The sequence below is a fragment of the Globicephala melas genome, chromosome 15, assembly GCF_963455315.2.
Source record: "Globicephala melas chromosome 15, mGloMel1.2, whole genome shotgun sequence".
In the NCBI taxonomy this organism is placed as follows: Eukaryota; Metazoa; Chordata; class Mammalia; order Artiodactyla; family Delphinidae; genus Globicephala; species Globicephala melas.
The window spans coordinates 70,923,249-70,938,028 of record NC_083328.1 but is presented as its reverse complement, the minus strand read 5'-3'; the positions used below and the strand labels follow the sequence as shown (position 1 = coordinate 70,938,028).

Below are 14,780 nucleotides of genomic sequence, written 5' to 3'. Positions count from 1 at the left end.
TTACAAGTATTTTTTACTTGTTATTTATTCTCTGACTTTATTGCTGACATTTCTCCGCACGCACACTTTTTCTGTTCAGGTAGTCAAACTGATCCATATTTTACTTTTCGGTTTCCTGCTTCTGGATCATACTTGGAAATGTCTTTCCCATTCTGAGATTAGTAAAGAATCCTCTCTTGCTTATTTGTTGTACTTTCATGGCTTTATTTTTCATATGTAAAACTTTGACTGATCTGAAATTTATTTGATATGAGGCATGAGTTAGAGATCGACCTTAATTAATTTTTTCCACTTATCTCAAAACCATTTGTGGAATCATCAAACTGAAAGGGCTCCCCGAGCTCATGGAGACAAGCCTCTCATTAATAGCTCGGGAAAGTGAGGTTCAGAAAGGGAGAGGGACTTGCCCAAAGTTCTTGTTCCAGGAGTCCGACCTCCTGGTCCAGAGCTCTTCCTCCCACACCTTACTGCACCCCCGGGAGTCCCCAGCAACAGGACAAATCTCTCAGGGGGTGTGCGGTTGGCAGGAGGCATCTAGTGCTGGCGTGCAGCCCGGCGTCCCTGTTTACTAGCTTGGAGACCTTGGACAACTGCCTTCATTTTTCTGGATCCCAGTTTCCTCCTCAGCAACGTGGGGGTCACAATAACACCTCCTGCTCAGGGGGCTCTTGTGAAGGCAATGGGACAATGTGCTCGGAAAGAGTCTGACGAGATGTGTGGAAAGGAAGAGGCGCGCGATTAATAAGTCATTACTATGGTCCATTCTCACTGGGTGACTTATCAGTAAAACTGTCCTACTGACACTTTCTTTCAACTTCTTTGTTTTTACTCTGTTTAGTGGTGCATAGAAGGCCAAAACTTACACTTCTTTCTTTTGTGCTTTACGGTGCTGAGTGAATATAAGTTCCACAAAAGTGGCGCCCTGGCTGACATGTATACTGCTATATCCGAAAGGCCTAGCACAGAGTTGAAGCCCAACGAATATTTAATGAATGACTAAATAATAGAAGATGGTCTAGATTCCAGGGGAGAGCACAGGCTGTGCAGCCCTGCATTATAACAGTGGCCAAGAGGTCTGGCTCAATCTCCGTGCAGCAGGGTGAGCCCACAGCTTCCTTTTCCCCATCTGAATAATAAGGTTGAAATATGATCTCTAAATCTCTTCCAGTCCAGACATTTCATTCATTCATTCATTCGCTCACTGTTTACTGAGCACTTTTTATATGCCAGGCACTATGCCAGGTATGGGGTACACACTGGAGAGTAAAAAGACATTTACAATGTGATAACAGAAAAAGGCACTGGAAATCAAAACTACAATGAGGTATCACCTCACACCAGTCAGCATGGCCATCATCAAAACCCCACAAATAATAAATGCTGGAGAGGGTGTGGAGAAAAGGGAACCCTCCTACACTGTTGCTAGGAATGTAAGTTGGTGCAGCCACTGTGGAAAACAGTATGGAGGTTCCTCAGAAAACTAAAAACAGAACTACCATATGATCCAGCAATCCCACTCCTGGGCATATATCCAGATAAAACTATAATTCAAAAAGATATATGTACCCTTATGTTCATAGCAGCACTATTCACAATAGCCAAGACATGGAAACAACCTAAATGTCCACTGACAGATGAATGGATAAAGAAGATGTGGTACATATATACAATGGAATACTACTCAGCCATAAAAAAGAATGAAATAATGCCATTGGCAGCAACATGGATGAACCCAGAGATTATCATACTAAGAGAAGTAAGTCTGACAGAGAAAAATACCATATGATATCACTTATATGTGGAATCTAAAATAATGATACAAATGAACTTATTTACGAAACAGAAATAGACGCACAGACACAGAAAACAAACTTATGGTTTCCAAAGGGAAAAGGGGGGGAGGAATAAATTTGGAATTTGGGATTAATAGGTACACACTACTATACATAAAATAGATAAACAACTAGGACCTACTGTATAGCACAGGGAACTATATTCAGTATCCTGTAAAATACTATAATGGAAAAGAATCTGAAAAAGAACATATATATATATATATATATGACAATCACTTTGCTGTACACCTGCAATACTGTAATTCAACTATACTTCAATTAAAAAAAAAAAAGAGAGAGAGAGAGGCAATTGAACAGGTAAAGGAATCTATCATCGTGGATTGTGGTGAGTGCTGTGGAAGAAGAGAACAGGTTTCTCTGTGTGTGCACGGTTCAGTTAAGGCTGTATGGTCAGGGAAGGCCTCCTTAAGGATGTGACCTAGGGCTGAGATCTACAGAAAAGCTGGATAGAGGGTGATCCAGGCAGAGTCAACACCCAATGTGGGTCTAAGTGACCTAACACCTCCTATCTCAGTTTGAGCCCTATGCGATGCTCAAGAGTGATACTCTGTTACTCTTCCTCATCTTCGGGAGGTTTGGGGGCCTTCCCAGGGTGAGGTATTTGACCCTGAATGCCTGGGAGTTAAAAGAAGAGCCCTTATGTTCAGCTTCCCAGACCCTCAGTGGCCCAGGATCAGAGGCTGCGCTCTCGCAGGTGCTTGCCCTGGGCGCTGTCGGGTTTCCCCATGGGACTCGGTCTTCTCCCTTCTGTTTTTATTCTCCCCCCAGCTCTGTAAACTGAGGAGGTCCCAACCTCTGCCAAGAGGTACATGGTCTGTTCCAAGCCTGCAGCTTAGTCCTCATCACTCAGGCAGATTCCATGACAGCACCAAATTGTTTTCCAAATATACCAGAAAGGTCATTTCCTGTTTGGTTTTTTTTCCTTTTTAAAAAATTAAATATTTGCAGACACCATACAAATCAGAAAGCAGACCATTTTGCAATGGACACAGAGCACAGAGTGGGGCTTGGTGCCCTGGGACAGGCCTCCTGAGGGGTGGCCAATATGCTTTCTAAGGCTTCTCCGAGGGAAGAAAGGGCCGTGGAAACCTGATGGGAATACCAGGGCCTCCTCAAACTCAGAGGGAAGAGGCTTTTCTCTGTGATGGGCAGCCAGACCCACAGAGGCACTGAGGCGGGTAAAGAAGTGAGGGCCCCGGACTGAGCACATCCCAGAAGCTGGGAAGGGGCAGGACAGCTGGTCCCGGCTACGTGCGGCCTGCTGGGGACCGGCCCAAGCTCTATCTAGTCCCTTAGGGACACCCCCAGAGCAAAGTCGCCAGAGAGGAACCTGTCTCCTGCCAGGGCAGGACCTGATGCCCGAGAGAGGAGACCCCAGTGAGGCCTCCTTTGGAGGCAGTTGGGCAGGGCCTTGGCCTCTGCACCCACGGGGCCAGAGACACGCAGCCCCGGGGGCAGACGGTGGGGAGTCCTGCTTTGGGAGGCCGCCAGGTGGGAGGAAAGGGCAGGGTCCCCATGGATGCCCTTCTTCTCAGATCTTCTCAGAGCACTCTCCTCCAGGGCCCGCAGGCCCCACCCCCGCTGCACCTCTCCAGCCTGTCGGGCCACTTCCTAACCTCCTGCACGCGGCGCCTCCTCTGTCAGGGGCCCTGGTGACCCCTCCCTCACCCCCCCCACCGGGACCAGGCCTGCGTCCTCTTCTCTATCTGCCCCCTGGGGGGTTCTCACCCTTTGCCTTAATAGTCTGTGTTGATGATTCCCACAGAGCCCCAAGCCTCTCTTAAGAGCTCTAGATGTGCAGCCTAACTGCCTACTTCGCCTTTCCCTTGGACATCTCCCCAGCGTTTCCAACTTCACACGTTCAGTCACAAGCCCGCTCCCCCCAGCCTCCCTGAGCTCAGGGCCGGCACCCGCTGTACAGGCTGCTCAAGCTGGAAACCTGGGGCCATCACTCATGTCCAGTCCCTCACCGGGTCCTGTCGTTTCTACTTGCAGAAGAGAGCCTGAACTTGGCCCCTCTCCCCTCCACGTGCACCACCTGGTCGCCATCGTTTCTCAGCTGCACCCCTGGTAGTGTCTCCTCACCACCTCCCTGCTCCCCTCTTGCCCTCGACCCAAGTCTGTGTTCTCCACAAGGGCCAAGGTGATGTTTGCACATCAGACACTGGGTCATGTGGTTCCCCTGCTTCATTCAACCTTTGATGCTTTTCCACTCCACATCTGGCAAAATCCAAACTCTACACCAGCCCCTGACATCCTGCACTGATCTGGCTCTGCCTCCTTCTGCGACCTTTTGTCTCATTTCCATTTTCTTCTTGGCCCATTTTGGTCTTTAATTCCTCAACCCAGCTCTTCCTGACCTCAGGGCCTTCATGAGACTGTTTATTCTGCCTGGAACATTCTCTGTCACTCTGCTCTTTACAGAGCCTCTTAAGTGGATTCCTGGCCCTGCCTTTTCAAATGGCCCTGCTCTGGGACACTGGCACGGGGGCCCTACAGGTCGCGAGGCCTCCAGAGCCCCTGTGCCCACCGCTACTGCATATTGACTGAGCAACTGGAGTCTTGCGTGGTGCGGTGACACAGCAAGGGCTTGGGGTCGCTCAGCTTCTGTCCCTAGAGCTGGGTACCTCACTAGCCACAGAGTCCTCATCTATAAAATGGGGGTGTGACAACTGCCTGGAAAGGTGGTTTGGGGGAACAATCAGAGCCAGCATTTACAGCGTCCTGACTGCATGCCGCACTAAGCATCTCTTTTTTTTTATGATTTTTTGGCTGTGTTGGGTCTTCGTTGCTGCGCGAGGGCTTTGTCTAGTTGCGGTGAGCGGGGCCTACTCTTTGTTGTGGTGTTCGGGCTTCTCATTGCGGTGGCTTCTCTTGTTGCGGAGCATAGGCTCTAGGCTGCGTGGGCTTCAGTAGTTGCAGCATGTGGGGTCAGTAGTTGTGGCTCGTGGGTTTAACTGCTCCGCAGCATGTGGGATCTTCCCAGACCAGGGATCGAACCCGTGTCCCCTGCATTGGTAGGTGGATTCTTAACCACTGTGCCACCAGGGAAGTCCCACTGCTAAGCATCTTTCAGGCTTTATCTCATTTAATTTTACAGCAATTCCCTGAGGTAGAAAGCATTAATCATTTCTGTCCTACAGAGGAGGAAGCTGAGGTATAGAGAGGCTAAGTACTTACCCAAGGTCATATTATCCACTGAGTATGGGGCAGGAGTGAGCCTGTACTATTAGGTCAGGAAGTGTAGAAATGAATTACCATCATGCCTAGCAGGCAGAAAGGGTTTGTTAAAAACTGTCCACTCGGGCTTCCCTGGTGGCACAGGGGTTAAGAATCCACCTGCCAATGCAGGGGACATGGGTTCGAGCCCTGGTCCAGGAAGATCCCACATGCCATGGAGCAACTAAGCCCGTGCACCACAACTACTGAGCCTGCGCTCTAGAGCCCACGAGCCACAACTACTGAAGCCCGCGCACCTAGAGCCCGTGCTCCACAACAAGAGAAGCCACCGCAATGAGAAGCCCGCGCACCACGACGAAGAGTAGCCCCCGCTCGCCGCAACTAGAGAAAGCTGGCGCACAGCAACGAAGACCCAACTCAGCCAAAAATAAATAAGTAAAATAAATAAATGTATTAAAAAACCAAAAAAACAAAACTGTCCACTCCCTTTTCTCCCCTTTTTTCTCCTCTATCCCCAACCTCATAATAAGGCATTTCTGAAGGAAGGACAAAAAAGCAATAAAGTCCTAAGAAAATATTCTACAATGCTGGCTAAAGCATATACCCAGATGCATTTTACCCAAGCTTAAGCAAAATCCTGTTTAGAATTTCCAGCTATTATTTTAAAATCTTAAGAATCTCTTCAGTGATGTTGGGTTGATTCTCTGTCTGCCACCAAATTCTAATTTTTCTTATTTAACTTTGAAAAAAACAAGTATTTGGGGGTATGCATTTTATAACCCTGTTGTCTCCCCCTGTGGCTGGGCAGTGTTAGCACTTCACGTAGGGCTGGGGGCTGGGCATTTGGGACAGCGATACAAACTCTTCAATCCGTGAAAGTCTGTGCTTCTATGGAGGTGTCTAGAAAGAGGCAGAATACTCCAACAGAATTGCTGCTTGAGGACCAGGCTTACTGAGCCTACCCAGGTCTTCTGCTGTTCACACATTACCTAAACTTGGTGAGGGCTCAGCTAAAATGCAAGGTTCCCAGAGAAAGGCAGTCCCTGTCATAATGTGGAAGGAGGGCTGGAGAAGGGAAAGTGAGATCACTTCCAGGCAGGCTGGCCAAAGGTCCAGGGTCTGGACTGAGCTCCAGCTCTGCCGATGCCAGGCCAGGTGGCTCTGGGCAAGGTCCTTCCCTCTTAGACCTCGGGGGTCTCAAGTGTAGAATGAAGAGGTAAGCTGGGCATCTCTGTGATGTTTTTGAAACACATCTGCAAAGTCTTTGACATTCCTCCTATCAAGAGGTGAAGTGTAATTTGTATCCTCTTGAATGAGCTGGCCATAGCGACTTGCTTCTAACTAACAGACTGCAACAGACATGACTTCCAAGATGGAGTTAGAAAAGGTTTCACAGCTTCTACCTGGCTCTCCCTCGGGACACTTGTCTTTGGAGCTGCATGTAGGATACCTGAGGCTGCCATTCTTTGAGAAAGCCCAAGCCAGCCCCATGAAGTGACCACATGGAAAGGTCCTGAGACGGCATGGAGAGAGATGCAGCAGGCAGCCCCTAGCTGCGCTGGTCCCTAGCTGTTCCAGCACATGCCACTACCCACAGGAAAAAGCACGAAAAATAATACATTACTGCTATCGTTTTAAACCACTAAGTATTGGGGGTGATGTGTTATGTGGCAGTGGGTAAACAGAGTGATCTCTAATGTTACTTCCAGCTCGGGGTCCCTCTACAGTTCCTCTAGAAGTCTATGGAAAGCGTGCCCCAAAGCCGCTGGGGAGAATGAAAAGAAGCAAGATATTATCTCTATAATATCAATTCATTCATCCATTCATGCATGAACTTTTACTGATCACTCAGTGTGTACCAGGCTTGGGACTAGATGCTACAGATACAAAAACAGTGAGACAGCAGGGGCCCTTGAGGGACATTCAAGGTCTAGTTAGGGAGGTCGACCCAAACACGCATAATTCTTAATCAAGCATTGGGGGCAGGGGCGCACATATCAGAATTCTGGAATCACTGGGGAACAGCTTCAAACTATACCCCTTGCCTCCCTCAGGGATCCTAATAAATGCCAGGCGGGGAATGTGGTGTGTGCTTACTAGCCAATAGCACTGCGCTTGTCAGCCTCTGTTACCAATGGAAGATTGTCATGGCCCACACATGTAACAAGAGCACAAAGAGTTTAGGGACCACTGCGGTATATGAATCTTTTAAAACTTTAAGGATCTTTAAAAAGCTTGGTTATTAAGGGCTGTAACAATAAGATGTACAAGGCAGAGCGGGGCTCAGGAGTCCAGGCACTAACTTTAAGGAAATGACTCCCTCCCCTCCTTCATATTTATTGCTCACTGGGCACCGGGGATTCAGCAACGAATAAAACAGACCCTCTGCCCTCATGAAGCTAGAATTCTATTGGAGCGACCCATACTAAGGAACAAGAGGGACACGGGTGCAGGGACCTGAAGCGGGGAGAGCAGGCAGATACCTGGGAAAGTGGGCCAGGCAGAGGGGACAGCATGCAAGAGGCGGGGCCTGCCTGGTGTCCAGAAAGAGGGCAAGGAGGCCACAGGGCTGGGGTGCAGCAAGTGGGGAGAGAGAAGGCTGACGGTGGCCGGGGCCTTCCAGGGTCCTGGAGGACAAGAGTTGACTCGGAGTTTTGCTCTGATTTGACTTTACCCTTTCCGTGGCATTTCCAAATGAATGCTGTAACGCTTTCCTTCCACGCCAGTTCTCAGAGCCTCCCTCTAGTGCAGGGGGAGTCAGGCCTGGGGGTAGTAAGGGCGTCTCTAGTTGGGGCCCTCCCGTCTTAAACCAAAGGAGAAACAAAGTTCGCCTGCCATTCCTCCTGCCGCCGGACAGAAGCAGAGCCCACAATCCACACAACACAACACAGAAGATTACTAATGAAGTAAGCCTCCCTTGGAACCGGGAATAACAACATGTCTGCAAGCCGGGAACCATCCGACTGGAGCAGAGTACAGATTCCCCTGTGCCTTCGGCCCACGTAACCACAGTCTGCACTGGACCCCAGCCCCTCGGTTTAGTATTCCAGCCCTCTGCCCCCTACCTCCAGGCACTGGGTCTTCAAGTGACAGCCAGCCCCCAGGCCCAGTGTCCTCTTCCCTGACCCAGCAGAAAAGATAAGGGCTCCCTGCTTTGCCACCATACAGGTGCTGATACACTTGTCCCATACCTGCCCTCTCAACTGGTTCTAGAAGGATAGGCACCCTGACTCTCTTGTCACTGTATCCCCAGCAAACAGCACAGTTCATGATGCGTGGAAGATGCACAATAAATATATCCACATGAATGCGTTAACGAACAAACAAAATAAGAACTGAAGAACATTTGCACTCTCAAGCCAGTGATGAAAACCACCATACGAGCGCTGGCTCCTGACCAAACAAACAACAATGATAAGAATAAAATAAAAACGGCTACCAATTATGGGTGTATATGCTATGCATCAGATATGGTAAGAAATGCTTTCCATATCATCCTATTTTCGTTTCCCTGTAGCCCTGCACAATTAGATCCCTTTTACACACAGCGAAGATGTACCGGAGCCCCCTATTCACACCCAGGCCTGGCTGGCTCCTAGGCCCGAGGCCTCAAAGGTGGAGCCTCTCTTTGGCTCAGGAAAGCAGAGGATGTGGGAGCCGAGGACAAGGCGAGCTTAAAGGGGCGAAAGTGGCAGGAGGGTCTGACTGGGAGAAGAAAGGGAGGTTCTCCTTGGTCTTCATTTATACCTGTCTCCACAAGGTCGCCTGACCTGCTAGGGTTCTGCTCCAGCTCTGAGAATCACAGAATGTTCCTTCACTCCTTCAATCATTCATTCAACACTTACTAAGTACAGACTCTTCCCAGCACTGGTACTGAAGGTACTTTGGGAGGCACTGCATTATTTAACCCTCATAATGGACAGCCCGTGGCTCAGAGAAGTTGCGGGGATCACCCCAGGTCCTCTAAGCAGTCAGTGACCAAATCAGGCCTTGAACCTGGGTTTCCTCATCCCCAACTCCTCGCACATTCTTCAGGATGGGTGCATTCTGGGGACGGCTCTGTCTCGATGTGGGTGATACTGCATATGTCTCATCCCCATCAGAGAACTGTTCTGTTACCAAACTCCCTGCCCCTCTGGCTTGTCTCAGTGCAAATGGCTCTGCCCACCTGGGCCTAATAAGGCCACGCACTGTACTAATAAGGAGAAGGAGCTTTCAGAATGACTGCCTGAGCACCCACCACAGTGCCAGGTGCAGAGCGCCTAATAAATGTTTTCAAAAAGAACGACTGAATGAATGAGTCAGGAGAGATACACAGTGGATCTGCTAAAGTGACAAGAGTTCAAGAGAGCATGTGGTTGTACATCCTCTGAGTGTCTGATGGGATCCTGTCCTGAATTTCAGAGTGACGGGCAACTACATGAGTGCCCTTCACTTTGACAACTAGAGCCAGGCAGACACAGAAGCAAGCCAGGGATTCCAATGGCAGAAAAAAGATCCTATGCTGAACCACCACTGGTTCTGCCACCAATGGAGAAATGCGGCCCCACGAACCCATCATTGTTTTACAGCCACTCGCTGAGAAGAGCGCGTTTGACAGGTGACGTTGACAAGTGGAAATTACTCAGAAACAAACTTGTCTCTTGCCTATGTCAACCCTAAATTTGGGCATATCAAAGACATGCTTGTAGCTTCTTAGCTAATAAAGCCATTTATAAAATACATTAGAGTCAAATTTCATTTGTCTAATTATTCCTCGGGGAATGACTCACACCAGATCACCAAGATTCCCACACTGTTACTCCTTTAAGTATCAAAACCTTATGTGGAGACAGAAAGCAGATTAGTGGTTGCCTAGGACTGGGGAGGGTTGGGGGCTTGGGAGGGTGATGAGTTAAGGGTGTGGGATTTCTTTTGGGGGGAATGAAAATGTTCTAAAACTGATTATGGTGACAGATTCACAACTCTGTGAATATACCGAAGGCCAATGAACTGTAGACTTTAAATGGGTGAATTGTGTGGTATGTGAATTATATTTCAATGAAGCTTATCTGAATTACAAAGGAGAGAAATTCTTCTCAGGTATTGCACTAACGCATTAGTGTATTACCCACTAACCTTTTCTTAATGATTTAAGATCAGTGCTGTGTGCATAGTTTTTCATATCTGGTATAACACGGCAATGTTCTTAGTATTATTATAAGATACAGGACAGTTTGCCCTACACTAAACAGCCCCATATTTTTTCTGCTTTATTTTTCTAAAAATGCCCTTTACTTTCACCATAAAGCTTGGTGGTTAAGCTCATGTGCTTGGGTCACGTATTACTTACTGACTTATTGGCTGTGTGGTCTCTGGTGAGTTACAAAGTCTCTCTGTGCCTCAGTTTCTCCATATGTAAAATAACAGTTCCAACCTCCGTGGAAAGTTGTAAGGATCAAATAAGATAAGCTGTACAAAGTATCTGACGCTGTTCTTGGCAGTGGTAAGCCAGACTGAAATTTAACTATCAACACTATTCCCACTGCCGTCAGTGTAGCTGCCGGAGCAGCCCTTCCGAGCTGCAGACTCGGAAACCAGAAAACCCACACAGTGTGCTCAGTGAGATGAAACAGGGGCTGGGGGTACAATTCCACGACTGGACTTTGGGACATCCCATCAGATGGCTCTGAGCTTCAGTGATATTAGCTAATTTGTCCCAGTTCAACCCTAAACAGAAAAACCTAGAGGCTTGGTGAGGTCGCCCAAGATATCCTGGCATGTGGGAGGCTGCTGCCCAAGGGGACGCAGTGCCCCACACCACTTGAGGCTCTCTCGAGACCAATGATTCTTCCAATTCAGAGGTCACAGACACACTTGAGAATCTGAGGAAAGCTACAGACGTTTTGCCTAGAAAAGTACGTGTGTGTGTATGCATACAAAACTGTACCCATGTTTACAGGGAAGTCTTGAACCCCAGAAGCCTGTTTAAAAACCCAGGCTCTAAACTTCAAGGTTCAGTGGCTGGGACCCAATGCTCCCACAGCAATTGGAATAGAAGGTCCTCTGATCTTGGCCAGATAAACAGTCCTGGGAGCTGACTGCCGCATCCTAGTCACTGCAAATATATGCATCCAGGGGATTCCCAGCAGCACTGAGTTAGAACAGGACACAAACCTGGTGGCTCAGGAAGCTACTGTAGGGCAAGGCCCAAAAGCCTTGCCGATAAGCAGCTGGGGAGTTCCAGACCCAGGGCAACTGCCTTCCAGATAAGATTCTCGCTCTGCCAACAGAGAAGAGGAATCTTAGGAGAGGTGCTAGAGGCAGGCCAGGCCATGAGAGGGAATTCAAAGGAGCTGGAAACCCCCCAAATTCCCAGGACTACTAGGACTTGGACAGAGTACTAAAGGCTGGAGATTCTGCCCTAATGCAAGAGGATGGAGCTGGAAAGGGGTAGGCGAGGTGGGGGCAAGGGAGGTGGGTGGACCACGGGTCAGAAGCTGTTAGAAAATGTTTGGATACCATAAAAATATGAACACTAACCCAAAGTGGCCACACTTCCAGGCAGGCCATTCTATGTTGTATGAACTGCATTTTTCTTACAACTGGAACGGACCTGCACCATCTCTCCTCATCAGATCACTGGGCTGTACTTGTTTCTATGCGCTGGGTTTTGCCTGCTTTTGCTCCTGTATCACAGTATTAAAATTCCCCAAATGTGCCCTAGTCTTTATGAAAATACCTTTATAACAAACCATTGGTGGACAGGAAAGTTGGCATCATGACTAGGTTTGCTAATAACTCCTGTGAATGATTCCATCTGCTTAAGTAGATGGCTGAAGAAACCCATTCTCTTTTAAGCCACCAGAAGTAAATTGTCTTTCTTTTGCTATAGAGAAACTATGTAAATGGAATCATGACTGAAATTGCAGAGTGATGTTATATAACTTCTGAAAAGGGCCATCCTGCCTCTTCTTCATGGGGCCCACATTCCTCTCCAATTTCATTTGGAATCTATTTCTTTTCCCTCTTCAAATGGAAATAAAGGTATTTAGGTAAACATTTGTGATGCTACAGTAGTGGTATGAACAATGTGACTACCCACCTGGTTTAGTTTCTTTTTCCAGCTTGCATCTCTTCAGATTTTCCACTGTTGACTAATCAATATGGAAATTCTAAGGAACCAGAAGAAAAACAAAAATTAGAGCCAGACATACTCTAGGGTTGTAAACTGAAACAGTCTTTTAGGAATACAAGTTAACAACATCTATTAACATATTAACTGCACATATCCTTTGGATCAGTCAGGTATCTAGGAATTTATACTATAAATATGCTCACATAAGTAAAAGAATGTTCAGTAAAACATACTGTGTAAAAGTAAAAAAAACATAAGAGAGGAAACAACTTAAATGTCTGTTAATAGGAAAAGAGTTAAATTATGGTGTATCAATATGATGAGAAACTACATAGCCGTTAAAAAGAATGAGGGAGATTTTGTCATACTGACACGGGAAAATGTACATGCTCTGTTGTTAAAAAGTAGTGTAAAATTGTATATATTATTGCTTTTTTAAAAAAAATGACCATGATTGTTTATGCTTAGAAAAATGTACAGCGTTTGTGTATATACAAAATTTTTGAATCTACATAGAAAAAGGCAAACAGCAAACTATGAACAGCGGCTCTCTTTGGGACTCAGAAAAAGGAATGAAAGACACTCACTTTTTACATAAACTACTTCTGTTTTAGTTGAAAACTTTTACAGAGGCATACATAACTTCCATATAATCATTATACATGCTATCTAAAATTCTAAAATATCAAGAGTAGGGGCAGGGCTTTCCTAGTGGTGCAGTGGTCAAGAATCATCCTGCCAGTGCAGGGGACACAGGTTTGAGCCCTGGTCCGGGAAGATCCCACATGCCATGGAGCAACTAAGCCCATAGGCCACAAGTACTGAGCCTGCGTTCTAGAGCCCACGAGCCACAACTACTGAAGCCCGCATGCCTAGAGCCCGTGCTCCGCAACAAGAGAAGCCACTGCAGTGAGAAGTCCGCGCACCGCAACGAAGAGTAGCTCCTGCTCACTTGCAACTAGAGAAAGCCAGCGCGCAGCAAGGAAGACCCAACGCGGCCAAAAATAAATAAAATAAATAAATTAACTAAAAAAAAAAAAAAAAGAGTGGGGGCAAAAGACGTTTTCAGACAGAAACTGACTGAGCAAGTTTACCATTGACAAACTCCAAAAACATTCTCCAACAGAAGAGAAATTGAACACAGAAAATAAGTGAGATTTTAGAATCAACAGTGAGCAAAATTAGTAAGTATATTGGTAAATTTAAAGAAGTACTGATTGAGTGAAACAGAGCTAAATGAGGAGGTAAAAACGTATTTGATAATATTGACAATATTACATGTTTGACAATAATAACACTGAAGATGGAAGAGAAATCAGAGTTAAATGTTGTAAGGTTTTTGATTATTCAGGGCAAACACAGAAATACTGTTTAATTTTAGATAATACATCCATGATGCATATAGAAATTCTAAAGGTAAAAGCAACAAAATATAGAAATAGAATGCATAAGTTGCAAACCAGTTAGCATGCTCCTGGGTAGAAAAGCCTAATTATCCAAAAATGCCATCCTTCTCAAGTGACTACATAATTCTAATTAAATTCCAATAAGAATTACCAATAGGTTTTTTTGGATGGGTGAATAAAAAAAATTACTTTAGAGTTCATATGGAATAATAAGTACTCAAGAAAATTAGCCAAGAAATAGTAAAGATAATTATAAAAAATAAATAGGGGATCTGTCTTACAAGAAAAGCTTACTATAAAGACATTATAATAAAAAGATACAGTATTAACATAAGAATAGACAAATAAGCTGTGGATTAGAATAGCAAGTTCAGAAACAGATACAATAAAGGAAATTATTTATGACAAAGATGGGTTTCAACACAAAATAGAAAAGATGGCTAATTTAATAAATGGTGCTGGCCATCTAGAAAAAGGCTTGATCACTACCTCTTGCTATGTATAAACATAAATTCCAAAGGGATTAAACATTCAGGATTAAATTAATTAAAACCATAAAAGTATTAGAAAAACATTTAGGAAAATATTTATGTAACTTTGAGGTGGGGAAGTTATTCCTAAACAAGGCAAGAAATCCAGACACTATGAAGAAAAATACAGAAACAAATTAATAAACATATAATAGATTAGGAAAAATATTTGTAACACATATGGAATCCTTAATACATAAACACATAAAGAGCTCCTACTACTTGTTGAGAAAAAGGCAAATAATTCATAAGAAAAATGTGCAAAGGAAATTCATAGAAGAGGAAAATGAAATGGTCAATTAACATGAAACAATGTTGAGTTTCACTAGCAGTAAAGAATATACAAAAATAAAACACCATTCTCCCATCAGCTTGGTCAGAAATAAAACAATAGAGATGGAAGGAAGGAGAGATGGAGGAAAGAAGAGAGAATATCTAATACTGGTAAAGACTTAGGGAAATGGAAGTACTCACATATTGCTGGGGAGAATGTAAATTATAAGAACTCTCTGTAAAGTAGGACAGTTTTATCTATTAAAATGTCAAGTACGTATACCCTTTAACCCAGCAATACTATTTTTGAAAATATAATCTATAAAAACAAAAGGACCAGTGAAGAAAGATACGTACATATAGATATTTAACACAACAATAGTTTTCGTAAAAAAAATGGTAATAACTCGAGTACCTG

General features: G+C 45.4%; 1 protein-coding gene across 20 annotated transcripts in view; it reads right to left on the bottom strand.

The window, feature by feature from the left end:
• Positions 1–14,780, bottom strand: part of PKIG (cAMP-dependent protein kinase inhibitor gamma) — a 110,715-nt gene that overhangs the window by 17,863 nt on the left and 78,072 nt on the right. For 16 of the 20 annotated variants that reach the window (XR_009558937.1, XM_060284319.2, XM_060284312.2 and 13 more), the window contains one exon: positions 12,121–12,190. The gene's annotated coding sequence lies outside the window, so the exon portion shown is untranslated. Of the gene's footprint in view, positions 1–11,192; positions 11,299–12,120; positions 12,191–14,780 lie in introns of all 20 variants that reach the window. The other 4 variants (XM_060284321.2, XM_060284325.1, XM_060284317.2 and 1 more) reach the window with 1 other exon arrangement.